The sequence below is a fragment of the Symphalangus syndactylus genome, chromosome 3 (genome assembly GCF_028878055.3).
Source record: "Symphalangus syndactylus isolate Jambi chromosome 3, NHGRI_mSymSyn1-v2.1_pri, whole genome shotgun sequence".
Lineage (NCBI taxonomy): Eukaryota > Metazoa > Chordata > Mammalia > Primates > Hylobatidae > Symphalangus > Symphalangus syndactylus.
The window spans coordinates 33,134,410-33,151,660 of NC_072425.2; the positions used below are offsets into that span (position 1 = coordinate 33,134,410).

A 17,251-nucleotide genomic window follows, 5' to 3' on the forward strand; every position below is an offset into this window, starting at 1 on the left:
GGAGGATCGCTTGAGTCCAGGAATTCAAGACCAGCTTGGGCAACATAGTAAGACTCTTTGTCTCAAAAAAAAAAATTTAAAAATTGTTAAGAATTGCAAGAAGTTTCAAGAGATCTATTGCACGACATGACTATCGTTAACAATGGTGTATTGCATAATTGAAAAATGGCCAGGAGAGTAGATTTGTAGTGTCCTCACTACAAAAAAATTATTAGCATGTGAAGTAATGAATATGTTAATTAGCTTGATTTAACCATTCCATAATGTATACATATATGAAAGCATCATTTTGTACATGATAAATATATATAATTTTAATTTGCCAATTAAATAAAATTACTTTTAACTTTTAAAAAAATTTTATTTATTATAAATAAAAATATGAAATGCTTCATGAATTTGTGTGTCATGCTTGCTCAGGGACAATGCTAATCTTCTCTGTATTGTTCCAATTTTAGTATATATGCTGCCAAAGTGAGCACAAAGAAAAGAAAAGAAGAATTTCCAGAAGAAGACATTAAACTGACCATGGGGTCCTTTTAAGTGCAGGACTCTGTGCAGCAACACAGATCGTACATTCATAAAGCCAACTCTGTCCATACCTCAATCATGATAGAGAGATAAATCTGTATACTTAGAGAGAGGGACTGTGATGGGAGAAGTTTGGACTCTTTTCAGAACTCACAAGGTCAGAAGGACATGGGCAGAGAGGGGAACACAGGTAGGAGGGAGATGAGGTCAACTGAAACTATTGCTATAATTCTGAGATCTAGCAGGTCTCCTTCTACTTTTTTTTTGAGAGAGTCTTGCTGTGTCGTCCAAGCAGGAGTGCAGTGATGCAATCTCAGCTCACTGTAACTTCAGCATCCTGGGTTCAAGCAATTCTCCTCCCTCAGTCTGCTGAGTAGCTGGGATTACAGGCATGTGCCATGACACCCAGCTAATTTTTGTATTTTTAGTAGAGAGGGGGTTTCACCATGTTGGCCAGCCTGGTCTTGAACTCCTGACCTCAAATGATTCACCGGCCTTGGCCTCCCAAAGTGCTGGGATTACAGGCATGAGCCACCACACCTGGGCTTTACATCTGATTTAAATTTTGTCTTATTGATTTCCTACCAGCATTCCAGCCAATTGAGATCATTTTGGATATAGAGTCTGTAATTTATGATCTTAGCTTTGAGTCACCAGCTGATCTGGTAATTCTGCCATGCATGTCTTCATACACATTTCTGTTAAAACTATCTCACAGGGCAGGGCTAGGGAGAGACTGAATCCTCCCCAAGACTTGCATCTGAGTGACGCAAAGACAATAATCCTACCATTTCAGGTGTGGCTCTGTCAAACATAGGAGTGTGTAAGAAGTCATAAAAGGAACCTATTTGACAATCCTTGGGAAGTGAATGATCTGAAGAGTTATTTGAAATATTTTTTAGGGAAAATGTTATAAATACAAGTATCACCATTAGAAATATTAAACTACCTAGGGAAACACTGGTAGGCATAAGATATAAATTAAGAAAAAAAACAGAGGGCCAAAAAAAAAAAAAAGAATGGGCAAAGAGGAAGGAAGCAGATCAAAAAGAAGGATAGAAAGATAAGAGAGAGAGACTCTCATTGACATCAGTTCTAGAAGTCCTGTGTCCTTGTCTTAAGATTTATCATTTCCTGTCCCTGAATGTAAAATGAGGCTAATAGCCAGTCTTTGAAGAGACTTTTTTGTGAGTACAATAATTGGACTTATGGGCCACATCAAATAAAAGTCAGGATTTCCTGAGACTGATCCAAACTAACTTGGAACTCTTTGAGGTTTCGTTTCTTCTTGACACAGATGGTCATGCTCCCCTATCTTATGAAAAATGGAATTAACATTCTTCTGATTTGAATGAAATACTGCCAGGAAAATCAGCTGACAATAATCGAAAATTATTCCTTGACTATTGCTATTAACAACCATTGCCCTCAGCAAATAACTACTAAGAAAGAATTGAATGGATGAAGATTTTCCTTTGAATTTCTTCTCCTCGTATTTTGTTCTGATTAAATGACATAGAATAAGATTTTATTCTTCTCAGCTTTTTAAGAATTCCACCAAAGAAGAGGGTTAAAAATAAGAGCTAATTTTATTGTACTTAAACGTCATCACCAGTAGGGAGGACGAGGACTCTCCTGTATCCACATTCACACAATTTGCTCAAGCCATGCCACCTATACAATTTCACCATGTGCTCTCAGTTTTCCATGATGTTACTTATAATATCTCTTCTGCTTGGAATGTCCTTTTCCCCTTGCCTGCTTCCCCTAACTCTATTTGTCCTTTAAAGAATGAGTTCAAGCATCACCTCCAGAAACATATTGCCTGATCATCCAGTGGAGTTAAGAAACAGATATCCCACCTGGGTTTCTGGATGTAGTTAATATTCTCTCTTTCCTCTAAACAGAATATTAAAGGCAGAAACTCAGCCGGGTGCGATGGCTCACTACTGTAATCCCAGCACTTTGGGAGGCCAAGGCGGGCGGATCACCTGAGGTCAGGAGTTCAAGACCAGCCTGGCCAACTCGTGATCTCTCTTCACCATCAAGAGATGGTGAAACCCCATCTCTACTAAAAATAAAAATAAAGAAATTAGCCAGGCGTGGTGGCGGGTGCCTGTAGTTCCAGCTACTCAGGAGGCTGAGGCAGGAGAATTGCTTGAACCCGGGAGGTGGAGGTTGCAGTGAGCGAGATCACGCCACTGCATTCCAGCCTGGGCGACAGAGTGAGACTCTGTCTCAAAACCAAACCAAAAGAAAACAAAAATAAATAAATAAAAGCAGAAACTGATTATAGTTCATTACTATATCATTCATACTTAACATAGCACCTGGCACTCATGTTATGAGTGCTCAGGAAATGTTTTATGTAAAGAGAAGGAAAAGGAATTAGAGAAGAGAGGAAAGAAGAAAGGGAGACAGGAATAGATTATAAAATATTATCCTTTGAAATGGCTTTTATAGTTTAGTGTCTGAAAAAGAGTAGGCAATCTTTAAAAGACTTTTCTAGTCTTATAATGCTCGTCTATCTTTTTATTTGCAGGTTTTCATCTACCTGTATAATGACCCATGATTCAAAGAGAAGACAGATGACCATTTGGCAGAGCTGCATTGCAGTTATTCAATGAATACCATCCTGATAGTTTAATGAAATCTGATGAATGCCATCCTGATGAATGCCATCCTCATAGTTTAACAAAATCTTCAAGTTTCTGATGAATGTTCAAGTGTGCTTTGCAATGCTATTTATAACCAAAGTGTGTTATCATGAAAAAGAGTGTGCTGATTTTGGTAGTTCAAAACAACATAAGATAATTTTTAAAATATACGATGAAGAAATTGAGATTGACAAATCAATTATCCATCAGAGGGAATTTGGAATATAACAGCCTTCCAAGGAGTAGTTTCAACCAAAGGCCAAAGGCATGCTAGCCAAGAAATCAGCATTTCTTAGCCTCTCCTGCTCCCTACTCTCATTGTAGCATGCACTATGTTAGAAGGTGGTGCTCAAAAGGTGGAAGCATCTTTAGAATAGTTTGCTGTGACTCCCAGAGAAAGAGCAAAGTTATTCTCTAACAAGAGTTTTGGGAACCTTTTTAAAAACATGGCTGCACATTTTCCCTAAATGTTTCTCCAATGGTGTAAAAATATAGGAATTCCTAATGAGGACCCAGAGTGACACTGTCTTTCATTTCCTGTTCAATCATAAGACCAGAGAATTTTTTTTCTGGATTCCACATGTGGAGGTTGGGATAAAATTCAGTTGTAACATCTGTGCCTTCAACGTCATGGAAATGCCTTTAAAATAAATGTGTTTATATGTTGAAAACTTAAAGGCCCTTTGGGAAAAACTCCAGGAAAAGAAACACCCAGGGACACTTCCCCATCCCAGTTAATACCTAAGTACATGCCTTTGATGTCTCAGAGTAAGGAAGACAGTGTATGTCCAGGATTAATCTCTCTCCTAAAGATAATGTGTGCATTTACAAACTTCCCACCTGACATTTCTGCTGGAATGGCCCATCAAACCCTGTACTTAAAAAAGTAAAGTCCGAAGGCCAGGCACAGTGGCTCACACCTATAATCCCAGCACTTTGGGAGGCCAAGGCAGGAGGATTGATTGAGCCCAGGAGTTCGAGACCAGCTTGGGCAACATGGCAAAACCCCATTTATACAAAAAAAAAAAAAAAAAGCCTGGTGTGGTGTCTGATGCCTGCAGTCCCAGGTATTCGGGAGGCTGAGGTGGGAAGATCTCCTGAGCCCAGGAGATTGAGGCTGCAGTGAGCTGTGATTGTGCCACCACACTCCAGCCTGAGTGAGAAAGTAAGACCCTGTTTCAAAAAAAAAGTAAAGTCCTAATTCCAAATTCTCATTCCTAAAAATCATTCACCTTTTCTGGCTTTCTTACTTCTGTCAACGGTGCTCCTGAAGAAATGGTCAAAGAGGGTATTTCCCAGGCCTGGGGAAGGCCCAGTGAGCAGGGGCTTACGTGGGGCAGAAGTTTCTGAGATGCAAGTAGAGACAGAGACACTAATGACACCAGAGAGTTAACTGATGGAATCAGGCCCATGATGAGGTAGATGGGGTAAAATTCAGAGTACAGGTGGCTCTAGTTTTAGATTAGCTTTAGGTAAGAGGATTAGCTTTAGAGGAGAGGAAAGAGAAAAAGATATGGACAGATGAAGGTAATTTTGCATACTGGAGTTGAGGAACAGAGACTTAAGATAATTACTCTTCAATACTTTTTATTTCCTTTGTAAGGTATTAAATGAGGCCATCTTATAAGAGGAGGTAGAATGGGATACAGAGGAACTAGGGAGTTGAAAGAGAATGAAGGAGTTCATTGCTATGGGGGAATAGGAGAGAGAAATGACCAGGGATCTGCTTCATGGAAGGCCCAGCTGTTTTTCCAGTTGGGTTAGATGAAGGTTGAGGGGACAAAAAAATAGACAGTTTTGTCAACACAGTAATTGAGTTGAAGAGACAAGAATTTAGGTTGGATGGGGAGAGACACATAGGCTGGAAGAAAATGGAAAAATCAAAGGAAAGTCTTGTTAAGATCAAAGAGTAAGTCTAGAAGCAGAAACAAGTGAGAGAAATGGAACGTTGAAGAGGATAGGATACTAGAATTTAAGCTTCTGGAGGTGGAGTAATTTGAGGCAATCAATGAGATCCAAGATTCGTCCAAGAATGGGGGTGACTAAATTTACATGGAGGTCATAGGGTTGAGAAGGTCAAGGAGCTGTTGGATGGGTTATGTACATGGACATCGTGGTCACTCATGGTGATTGTGGGACCCGAGGTGAATCGGGGCCAGTATGATGGTAGTAGGTCAAGGAAGAGGGCTGTGGTTTAATGTGGCAGCCTGAAATTCAACAGAAGAAAGATTGTTATTTGAGGGCATAGGAGCAAGGGTCTGTAGAAGGCATTGGGATGTAAGATGAAAGCTCATCTTATTTCTGGTCCTGTGGTAGATGGAGTATGGAAAGGACTGTGGGGGAAATGTCTTCAGGGGAGAACCTGCATCAGTTATGTCAGGAAAAAGAGGCTGAAGATATAGAGGACTTCAGGTATCATAGAATGAATGGTCCAAAAGTGGGAAGCTAGCCAGGTGTGGTGGGTCACACCTGTAATCCCAGCATTTTGGGAGGCTGAGGCCGGCAGATCACCTGAGGTCAGGAGTTCGAGACCTGCCTGGCCAATATGACAAAACCTCATCTCTAAAATTAGCTGGGCATGGGGGTGTGTGCCTGTAATCCCAGCTACCCAGGAGGCTGAGGCAGGAGAATCGCTGGAACCCAGGAGTTGGAGGCTGCAGTGAGCCGAGGTCACGCCACTGAACTACAGCCTGGGCAACAGAGTGAGAGACTCACTTAAAAAAAAAAAAAAGTGGGACGCTGCTCTTAGAAGTGGACAGAGAGTATGTGGACCACTTCCTCTAGGGAACTTTTCCCAACCAATCCCGTCTTTATCTATCACTTATCCTCTACACTGGTAAAAATTAATGTCTTTAAATGCAGAAGCCAAAGGGCATCCCTCAGTATTCAAGTTGCCTGAGTCATTGTAGAATGCAGCCATCCACGCATCCTTCTAGATTCTGATGAGATTATGAAACTCCCTGACTTCAGACCTTGTGAATACCCTAGCTTTCCTCAGCTGGTCCAGCAAGTTGAAGCTAATCAGGAGTGGGCAGTGATTGCATGCTCTGACTGCTAAGAAGCCTTTCTAATCCTAACACAACCTGATTCTTGCTTTTGTTGTTGTTGTTGTTGTTTTGGCATGGCAGAGTAAACCAAAGCCAGAGGAATCCTTACCAACAGGTTCTGTGCTGTACTCTTTCTGAGCATTCAGGCCTTTGGCAACCAGAAGCAAGTATACTCTTAGGATTTAGATATGAGGTCAAAGTCGGGGCCGCCCTTTGGCCTTTTCCTCCAAGAAATCCTCTCCATCAGGTACCCCAAGTCCTGGCAGAGCCAAGTGATCACAGATACAAGTTTCATATACCGTTCACAGCAGCAGACTGAGTTAAAGGCTGTGATGCAGAAGTTCCAGGGGATGGCTGGCTCATGATCATCAAGACAATGATGCAAAGATGCTCAGGAATTTCATCATTCCACCCATTCTGACCTTACTGTGCTCAGGTGGCCCACCTGGCAGGAAGAGGGACGTGGGCTCCCTTATATCATGAAGCAAGAGATTAGGCCGGGCACAATGGCTCACACCTGTAATCCTAGCACTTTGGGAGGCTGAGGCAGGAGGATCACATGAGATCAGAGGTTCGAGACCAGCCTGGGCAACAGAGTAAGACTTCATCTCTATTTATTTTTAAAACATTTTTAAAGAAAAATAAATAAATAGGACGGGTGTGGTGGCTCACAGCTGTAATCCCAGCACTTTGAGAGGTCAAGGCAGGGTGGATCACTTGAGATCAGGAGTTCAAGACCAGCCTGGTCAACATGGTGAAACACTGTCTCTACTAAAAACACCAAAAATTAGCTAGGCATGGTGGCACATGCCTGTAATCTCAGCTACTCAGGAAGCTGAGGCAGGAGAATCACTTGAACACGGGAGGTGTAGATTATAGTGAACTGAGACTGTGCCACTGCACTTCGGCCTGGGAGACAGAGTGAGTGAGACTCTACCTTGAAAATAAAAAAAATAAAAATAAATAAAAAGGAAAAAGAAAAATAGGCCAGGCACAGTGGCTCATGCCTATAATCCCAGCATTTTGGAAGCCTGAGGTTGGTGGATCACTTGAGTTCAGGAGTTCAAGACCATCCTGGCCAACATGGTGAAACCCTGTCTCTACTAAAAATACAGAAATTAGCCAGGAGTGGTGGCACATACCTGTGGTCCCAGCTACTTGGGGAGGCTGAGGCACGAGAATCACTTAAACCAGAGAGGTGGAGGCTGCAGTGAGCTGAGATTGCGCCACTGCACTCCAGCGTGGGTGACACAGCAAGACTCTGCCTCAAAAAATAAGAAACATAAATAAATAAATGAGATTAATAGGCAGAATGCCACCCTTCATATTGAATTGTCATATCTTCCATCTGCTTCCATCAAGGAGGCCATTGGGTCTCCTTTCAGTTACAATGATGTGTCTCACAATAAGGTTTCTAGGACCAGTAGCTGGGTATATTTCTGAAATTGCTCATTCAAGTTCTAGGTACTGGCTCCTCTCTACCGACCCTATTCTACTGTAGTTAACTGCACCATTCTTGGCTTTGTTCCAAGATATGACTACTTATCATGTGGAGAAGAGATCATCACCATTATTAATAATTATTATTTATGAGAACTTATTATGTACCAGACATTTTATATATATTGAGTCATTTAATCTTCACAACAAATTTATCAGGTTGACCTCATTTTTTTTAGATGAGGAAACTGGAGTTAACTAGTTTACTCAAGGTCACAAAGCTAGTAAACAGCTGAACCACTCTAAATATGGACTTAACCAATATATATTATACCCACTCTCCTGTTTTATACAGATAGAGACAGTATATGGTTGTTGCAGCTTGTACATTTCACTAAAAGAGACAGATGGGACAGCATAGTTGGGCTTCAAATCACAAATGAATGGTGGGAGAAAAATCAATTTATCAGAGAGCCTCAAGTTGAAACTTCAGGGAACTTCTCAATGCCATTTGAGCAGACCCATTGGATGCTAAGCTCTTCCAAGCACACACATAGGACAATTATATCTAACGTAACTGGAGGCACCCAGGACTTCAGAGGGAAAAACATATTTTTGTCATTCTAGTGAGACCTCTCTTCAGATGAAACTCATAATGAAGAAATGTCAGGGATGAGATTTTTCAAGCCACAAACAGCCAAGTGCATATCTATTTCATGCCTGAGCTTGTGTCATTAGGCAGTCAATCCACTCCTCTAGGGTGCAAACTTATAATAGTTTTTACTGACATGGGTGGGTATACACTGGATGAGGGAACAACAGAGGTGGGGAGTGGAGCGTGGGAAAGGAAGTTAATGTGGATCAGCCAGGTCCTGTTTGGTGTGGATTTTATATAGAATCTAATTTCCTCCTCACAGCAACTCCATGACATAAGCATTATTATCTCTACTTTACAGATTAGGAAACTGGGAATCAGTCACCTAACTAATAAGGGGTGGAACCGGGACTTCAAAACACTTGATGTTTTACTGTAGCATCCTGCATACCCACGTAAAGGTGGGAGGCATGGCAACTTCCACATGGGCTTAAGGAACAAAAGGAGAAGCTCCAGGTGAAGTAAGAACAGTCATATTTAGTATGCCAAGGCTAATTATATCCTTGATCCTCTTGGCATGAACTGCATAGGGAAAGAGGAACAGGGCTCCTGTGCCTTGGTAGCTCGCCATGAGCTCTCCCAACCACACCTTCCTTCTTACCCTAGATGCAGGGTCCAGGGGGCTACGAGCAGGGCTTGCTGCCAACTTGATTTTATGCTTCCAACCTCTGGCAGCCAAAAGATATAACCATGACCTCCCAGAACAAGAAAGGCCCAATCCTCTTATCTTACCGATCAAGACAGTGGAGCCCACAGAGATCTAAAGACTTATTCAAAAGCAGGTACAGAGTTAGGATCACAACCACAAGTGGGACCTGGCTCTTTTTTCCAGGCAGGTTTTTTAGGAGACAATGAGGCTGGCCTTGGGAAATCAGCATTTCTATGCCTCATCTCCTAAATTCCTAGAGTTTAAGTCTAGTTGGCTCTTTCTGGGGAATGCTCTAGAAGTTTCCCATATGAAAATGTTAGGATGAAGCGTACACATTGACATTTAGGAGATATGTTTATTTGGGAAATAAAAATTAATACGACTGGCCTGCTGCGGTGGCTCATGCCTGTAATCCCAGCACTTTGGGAGGCCAAGGGGGGCGGATCACCTGAGATCAGGAGTTTGAGACCAGCCTGACCAACATGGTGAAACTCTGTCTCAACTAAAAATACAAAAAATTAGCCAGCGTGGTGGCGCATGCCTGTAATCCGAGCTACTTGGGAGGCTGAGGCAGGAGAATCGCTTGAACCCGGGAGGTGGAGGTTGCAGTGACCAGAGGTCGCACTACTGCACTCCAGCCTGGGCAACAAAAGTGAAACTGTCTCAAAAAATCAAATCGACTAATGTAAAGAGTGATTGGGTAGAAAACAGAAGAAACATCGTGAAGTCTGGATCACAAGTTAGAAATGTATCAGGACTTTCAAATGTGTGTCCAGAAAAATCCTGGCCCCAGGCTGTTTCAATGTAGGGAACCTGATGTGGATGGTGAGGTCCACCCTGTACCTTGCCCTGTAAAGCTTGGGTCTCTCTGCAGTGGGTTTCCACTCTGACTTGTAAACTTCCTGACCTTCCCACCAGAGAATTACAATCAGAGAACACAGGTCTGCTTCCTAGAACATACAGTACTTCTGTGGAAATAAGAAAAAGTGCCCTGTGCTCTGGGTCCTTAGCGTCATAGCTCAGTGAGCAGAGCAGGTGCTAGGTTTCTGCCCTGACTTACCTTCTCCAGGCATCTGTTTGCATGGCCCAACTTGCACAACCACACAGGGCATCAACCCTTTCTATCCCTCCTTCCAAGAACAAAGAGGAAGCAGTGGAATCTTTCCATCTGACGATTGCCCACAGAATCCCACCAACCAAATCAGGTATGGCTACAGGAGAGGGAGTTAAGCAAGCAGATGCAACTCTTGTGAGAATTGCTCAGTTTCTTTCTTTTTTTTTTTTTTTTTGAAACAGAGTCGCACTCTGTCGCCCAGGCTAGAGTGCAGTGGTGTGATCTCGGCTCACTGCAACCTCTGCCTCCTGGGTTCAAGAGATTCTCCTGCTTCAGCCTCCCAAGTAGCTGGGATTACAGGCATGTGCCACCATGCCCAGCTAATTTTTTGTATTTTTAGTAGAGATGGAATTTCACCATGTTGGCCAGGCTGGTCTTGAACTCCTGGCCTCAAGTGATCTGCCCACCTCGGCCTCCCAAAGTGCTGGGATTACAGGCGTGAGCCATCGCACTTAGCTGAATTGCTCAGTTTCAAATGGAGTTTGTTCCACTTGTTTTTAGGATAGAGTCTGAAAAAACCCCACCTCATTGATGTTAGCATCTTTCAGACTTTCCTAAATTTAAGGTTGGCATAGGATTCTTGACACCTACTTATTGGAGGAGTGTCTGGCACACATAGCTCAAAGGATGTCTGGTGAGTGAAGGGAAGATAAGGAGAAGAAGGGAGGAAGAGAAGGAGGGAGGGAAGGAGAGAGGGAGGGAGGAGCAGGGATGGTGAATCCTCTGTGACAAAGATCAAGTCTATGCAATGAGGTATATGGAACTTCAGCGTCTGCCTTGGGCCAGGCAGCATTCAGATAGCTGATGTGTGATTAATTGGGCTAAGTGGTATGTCTATGTGGCAATGATTTTCATATGTCTCTCCCCATAATCCCTGTCTGCAGGTCTGCAACTGTCAGACAATGCTTTAGTGGATGTGCTTGGCACCTGAGATAGGAACACACCACTTAATAATACGCTTTCCGTGCATGATGCTGGACTAGTGAGCATTTATAGATGACTGAAAGGTAGGTTCTTCCCAAATACATGTGTTACTCTCAACCACAGCATCCGACAATGAGTGGAGAAAATTCCTAGAGTCAGGGCTACCAAATCCGGTAATGAAAGACAGAATGATATTCTGAGAGAGTAGAGAGAAGAAACTCTTGAGAGCAAGTGGGAGCCACGTAAAGAACAGGGCCAGCCTTCAGGGAAGTTGGCAGTGGCATTACCGACATGCCATTCTGGGGCAATCAGGGTGTTCACTCTTCACAAAGCTTCAGTGCTTTAGGTTGTGGGGTGATGCAATGGGTTGCTGTTTATCACTGGCACTCTCATAATTATTATCTGCAATAACACTGCCAACGTCATTAAAAATTTGTCGGGTTTCTTCCCTGTAAAATTGTCAACAGGCTTGGGCCTTAGGCTCCAAAAGCCTGGCTCTTCTTAAAAATCCTTGCAGAGAGAGCCTTAAAAACTTAATAATATATCAATTTAGCATTTCGAGATTAAAGTAGGTGTGTTTTTATAGACCTTTTGAATAAAAAAAATAAAATCCATGCCCCAAATGTGAAAGGTACCAAAGTGTATACTGAGATAAGTAAGTCCTCCTCTTACCCTGTCACCTAGCCTTCCAACTTCCAAAAGGTATTCACTCCTTATGGAAAATTGTATCTGAAAGGAAGAGAAGGGTTCTAGCTGAATAATCAGAACCTCAGTCAAAATCTTTACAAGGCTACGCATCCTTTTCTGGCCAGGCTTCTTTACGTTCAGGAAGAAATACTAGTAATTGTTGATTGCTGCCCCCGGCAGGAAAGCAGAAATTCAGATATGCCATTCAAGGCACGAAGGACTACAATACCAGTGACCTCAATGTTAGTGGATGTGAGAATTTATGGTTGTTAATTGACAATGGTAGAACCAAAATTCCAGTGTCAAAGCTAATGCCAAAAAAAGTCACAGAAATCCCACGGAGATATAGCTCCTCTCAAGCCACACACACTCAGTGGCTCTGGTTTACATCCCCAGTAATTTGTTCAGGCTGTATGGTTTTTTTGTTTGTTTTAATATATCTTTTGACACAGGATCTGGCTCTATCACCTAGGCTGGAGTGCAGTGGTGAGATCTTGCTCACTGTAACCTCTGGCTCCCGGGCTCAAACCATCCTCTCACCTTAGACTTCCAAGTAGCTGGAACTACAGGTGTGCACCGCCATGCCTGGCTAATTTTTTGTATTTTTAGCAGAGCCAGGGTTTTGCCATTTTGCCCAGGCTGGTCTTGAACTCTTGAAGTCAAGCAATCCTCCTGCCTCGGCCTTCCAAAGTGTTGAGATTACAGGCATGAGCCACTGTGCTCGGCCTTAAACTTCCAATTTCTTATTCCATCAGCTTTTGACAGGGCCTCTTGACTCCCACTCTATATAAGAATGTTAACTCTTGTACACTATATTAATTCTTGTACTTTCTTCCTTCTTCCATGTGCCACTAATCTCTATTTAATGTCTGCATACTTTTATTTTTACTTTGTCAAGTTGATAACATATGCATTCTGCCTGCCAAGATATCCTTGGTTTTTCCCTGAGATGACTCTAAAAGTTGCAAACCAAACAACATTTCCATTAGTATGACCGTGTAAATATTGTCCAATGCTGGGCCAGGTAGCATATTAGGACTACATTTTCTTTTTCAATGTCATTATGCCTAGACTATATAAAAGAAATTGTTCTTAACATCAAGGTCAGATGGCATCTATTTTCTTACACTATCAGCCAATTAAAATTATGCCACATTTGAGTTTGTTTGCCTTAAATAATATTTGTCTTATATCAATGTTGCTACCCCAGCTTTTGCAGGGGTAATATTTAAAGTACCTGTCTCTTTCCATCCATTTATTTCTAAACTTTCTCAATGTTTTTTTTTTGTTTTGTTTTGTTTTTTTGAGACAGAGTTTTGCTCTGTCACCCAGGCTACAGTGCAGTAGCACTATCTCATTGCAGAGGCTCACTGCAGCCTCTGCCTCCCGGGTTCAAGTGATTCTCCTGCCTCAGCCTCCCAAGTAGCTGGGATTACAGGCGCCTGCCACCATGCCCAGATAATTTTTGTATTTTTAGTAGAGACAGGGTTTCGCCATGTTGGCCAGGCTGGTCTTGAACTCCTGACCTCAGGTGATCTGCCCACCTTGGCCTCCAAAAGTGCTGGGATTACAGGCATGAACCACCAAACCTGGCCTGAGTAGTTTTGTTTTAGATGTGTATCCTAGACATATAGAGCTAGAATTTTTACAAACTCAGTTTGGTAATTTTTTTTTTTTTTTTTTTTATTATACTTTAGGGTTTTAGGGTACATGTGCACAATGTGCAGGTTTGTTACATATGTATCCATGTGCCATGTTGATTTCCTGCACCCATTAACTCGTCATTTAGCATTAGGTGTATCTCCTAATGCTGTCCCTCCCCCCTCCCCCCACCTCACAACAGTCCCCAGAGCGTGATGTTCCTCTTCCTGTGTCCATGACTTCTCATTGTTCAATTCCCACCTATGAGTGAGAACATGCGGTGTTTGGTTTTTTGTCCTTGCGATAGTTTACTCAGAATGATGGTTTCCAGTTTCATCCATGTCCCTACAAAGGACACGAACTCATCATTTTTTATGGCTGCATAGTATTCCATGGTGTATATGTGCCACATTTTCTTAATCCAGTCTATCGTTGTTGGACATTTGGGTTGGTTCCAACTCTTTGCTATTGTGAATAGTGCCGCAATAAACATACGTGTGCATGTGTCTTTATAGCAGCATGATTTATAGTCCTTTGGGTATATACCCAGTAATGGGATGGCTGGGTCAAATGGTATTTCTAGTTCTAGATCCCTGAGGAATCGCCACACTGACTTCCACAATGGTTGAACTAGTTTACAGTCCCACCAACAGTGTAAAAGTGTTCCTATTTCTCCACATCCTCTCCAGCACCTGTTGTTTCCTGATTTTTTAATGATGGCCATTCTAACTGGTGTGAGATGGTATCTCACTGTGGTTTTGATTTGCATTTCTCTGATGGCCAGTGATGAGGAGCATTTCTTCATGTGTTTTCTGCTTGAGCTTTGAAGAGAGTAGTGGTTCTCCCAGCACGCAGCTGGAGATCTGAGAACGGACAGACTGCCTCCTAAAGTGGGTCCCTCACCCCTGAGCAGCCTAACTGGGAGGCACCCCCCCAGTAGGGACAGACTGACACCTCATTCAACCGGGTACTCCTCTGAGACAAAACTTTCAGAGGAACTATCAGACAGCTGAATTTGTGGTCTCACGAAAATCCGCTGTTCTGCAGCCACCGGTGCTGACACCCAGCCAAACAGGGTCTGGAGTGGACCTCTAGTAAACTCCAACAGACCTGCAGCTGAGGGTCTTGTCTGGTAGAAGGAAAATTAACAAACAGAAAGGACATCCACACCAAAAACCCATCTGTACATCATCATCATCGAAGACAAAAAGTAGACAAAACCACAAAGATGGGGAAAAAACAGACCAAAAAAGCTGGAAACTCTAAAAAACAGAGCACCTCTCCTCCTCCAAAGGAACGCAGTTCCTCACCAGCAACGGAACAAAGCTGGATGGAGGATGACTTTGATGAGTTGAGAGAAGAAGGCTTCAGACGATCAAACTACTCTGAGCTATGAGAGGAAATTCAAAACAATAGCAAAGAAGTTAAAAACTTTGAAAAAAAATTAGAAGAATGGATAACTAGAATAACCAATGGAGAGAAGGGCTTAAAGGAGATGATGGAGCTGAAAGCCAAGTTTCGAGAACTACGCGAAGAACGCAGAAGCCTCAGTAGCAGATGCGATCAACTGAAAGAAAGGGTATCGCTGATAGAAGATGAAATGAATGAAATGAAGAGAGAAGGGAAGTTTAGAGAAAAAAGAATAAAAAGAAATGAACAAAGCCTCCAAGAAATTTGGGACTATGTGAAAAGACCAAACCTACGTCTGATTGGTGTACCTGAAAATGATGGGGAGAATGGAACCAAGTTGGAAAACACTCTGCAAGATATTATCCAGGAGAACTTCCCCAATCTAGCAAGGCAGGCCAGCATTCAGATTCAGGAAATACAGAGAATGCCACAAAGATACTCCTCGAGAAGGGCAACTCCAAGACACATAATTGTCAGATTCACCAAAGTTGAAATGAAGGAAAAAATGTTAAGGGCAGCCAGAGAGAAAGGTCGGGTTACCCACAAAGGGAAGCCCATCAGACTAACAGCTGATCTCTCAGCAGAAACTCTACAAGCCAGAAGAGAGTGGGGGCCGATATTCAACATTCTTAAAGAAAAGAATTTTCAACCCAGAATTTCCTATCCCGCCAAACTAAGCTTCATAAGTGAAGGAGAAATAAAATACTTTACAGACAAGCAAACGCTGAGTGATTTTGTCACCACCAGGCCTGCCCTAAAAGAGCTCCTGAAGGAAGCACTAAACATGGAAAGGAACTACCGGTACCAGCCCCTGCAAAAACATGCCAAATTGTAAAGACCATCGAGGCTAGGAAGAAACTATAGCAACTAACGAGCAAAATAACCAACTAACATCATAATGACAGGATCAGATTCACACATAACAATATTCACGTTAAATGTAAATGGGCTAAATGCTCCAATCAAAAGACACAGACTGGCAAACTGGATAAGGAGTCAGGACCCATCAGTGTGCTGTATTCAGGAAACCCATCTCACGTGCAGAGACACACATAGACTCAAAATAAAGGGATGGAGGAAGATCTATCAAGCAACTGGAAAACAAAAAAAGGCAGGGGTTGCAATCCTAGTCTCTGATAAAATAGACTTTAAACCAACAAAGATCAAAAGAGACAAAGAAGGCCATTACATAATGGTAAAGGGATCAATTCAACAAGAAGAGCTAACTATCCTAAATATATATGCACCCAACACAGGAGCACCCAGATTCATAAAGCAAGTCCTCAGTGACCTACAAAGGGACTTAAACTCCCACACAATAATAATGGGAGATTTTAACACCCCACTGTCAGCATTAGACAGATCAACGAGACAGAAAGTTAACAAGGATATCCAGGAATTGAACTCAGCTCTACATAAAGTGGACCTAATAGACATCTACAGAACTCTCCACCCCAAATCAACAGAATATACATTTTTTTCAGCACCACACCGCACCTATTCCAAAATTGACCACATAGTTGGAAGTAAAGCTCTTCTCAGCAAATGTAAAAGAACAGAGATTATAACAAACTGTCTCTCAGACCACAGTGCAATCAAACTAGAACTCAGGATTAAGAAGCTCAGTCAAAACCGCTCAACTACATGGAAACTGAACAACCTGCTCCTGAATGACTATTGGGTACATAATGAAATGAAGGCAGAAATAAACATGTTCTTTGAAACCAACGAGAACAAAGACACAACATACCAGAATCTCTGGGACACGTTCAAAGCAGTGTGTAGAGGGAAATTTATAGCACTAAATGCCCACAAGAGAAAGCAGGAAAGATCCAAAATTGACACCCTAACATCACAATTAAAAGAACTAGAAAAGCAAGAGCAAACACATTCAAAAGCTAGCAGAAGGCTAGAAATAACTAAAATCAGAGCAGAACTGAAGGAAATAGAGACACAAAAAACCCTTCAAAAAATTAATGAATCCAGGAGCTGGTTTTTTGAAAAGATCAACAAAATTGATGGACCGCTAGCAAGACTAATAAAGAAGAAAAGAGAGAAGAATCAAATAGATGCAATAAAAAACGAAAAAGGGGATATCACCACCGATCCCACAGAAATACAATCTACCATCAGAGAATACTACAAACACCTCTATGCAAATAAACTAGAAAATCTAGAAGAAATGGATAAATTCCTCGACAAATACACCCTCCCAAGACTAAACCAGGAAGAAGTTGAATCTCTGAATAGACCAATAACAGGTTCTGAAATTGTGGCAATAATCAATAGCTTACCAACCAAAAAGAGTCCAGGACCTGATGGATTCACAGCTGAATTCTACCAGAGGTACAAGGAGGAACTGGTACCATTCCTTCTGAAACTATTCCAATCGATAGAAAAAGAGGGAATCCTCCCTAACACATTTTACGAAGCCAGCATCGTCCTGATACCAAAACCTGGCAGAGACATAACCAAAAAAGAGAATTTCAGACCAAT

At 42.1% G+C, this 17,251-nt stretch overlaps 1 non-coding gene across 1 annotated transcript; it reads right to left on the reverse strand.

The window, feature by feature from the left end:
- Positions 1-375: 375 nt before the first annotated feature.
- Positions 376-482, reverse strand: LOC129480041 (U6 spliceosomal RNA). Its single transcript, XR_008656931.1, has one exon. It is a non-coding gene; the product is annotated as a U6 spliceosomal RNA (small nuclear RNA).
- Between the last annotated feature and the right edge of the window lie 16,769 nt (positions 483-17,251).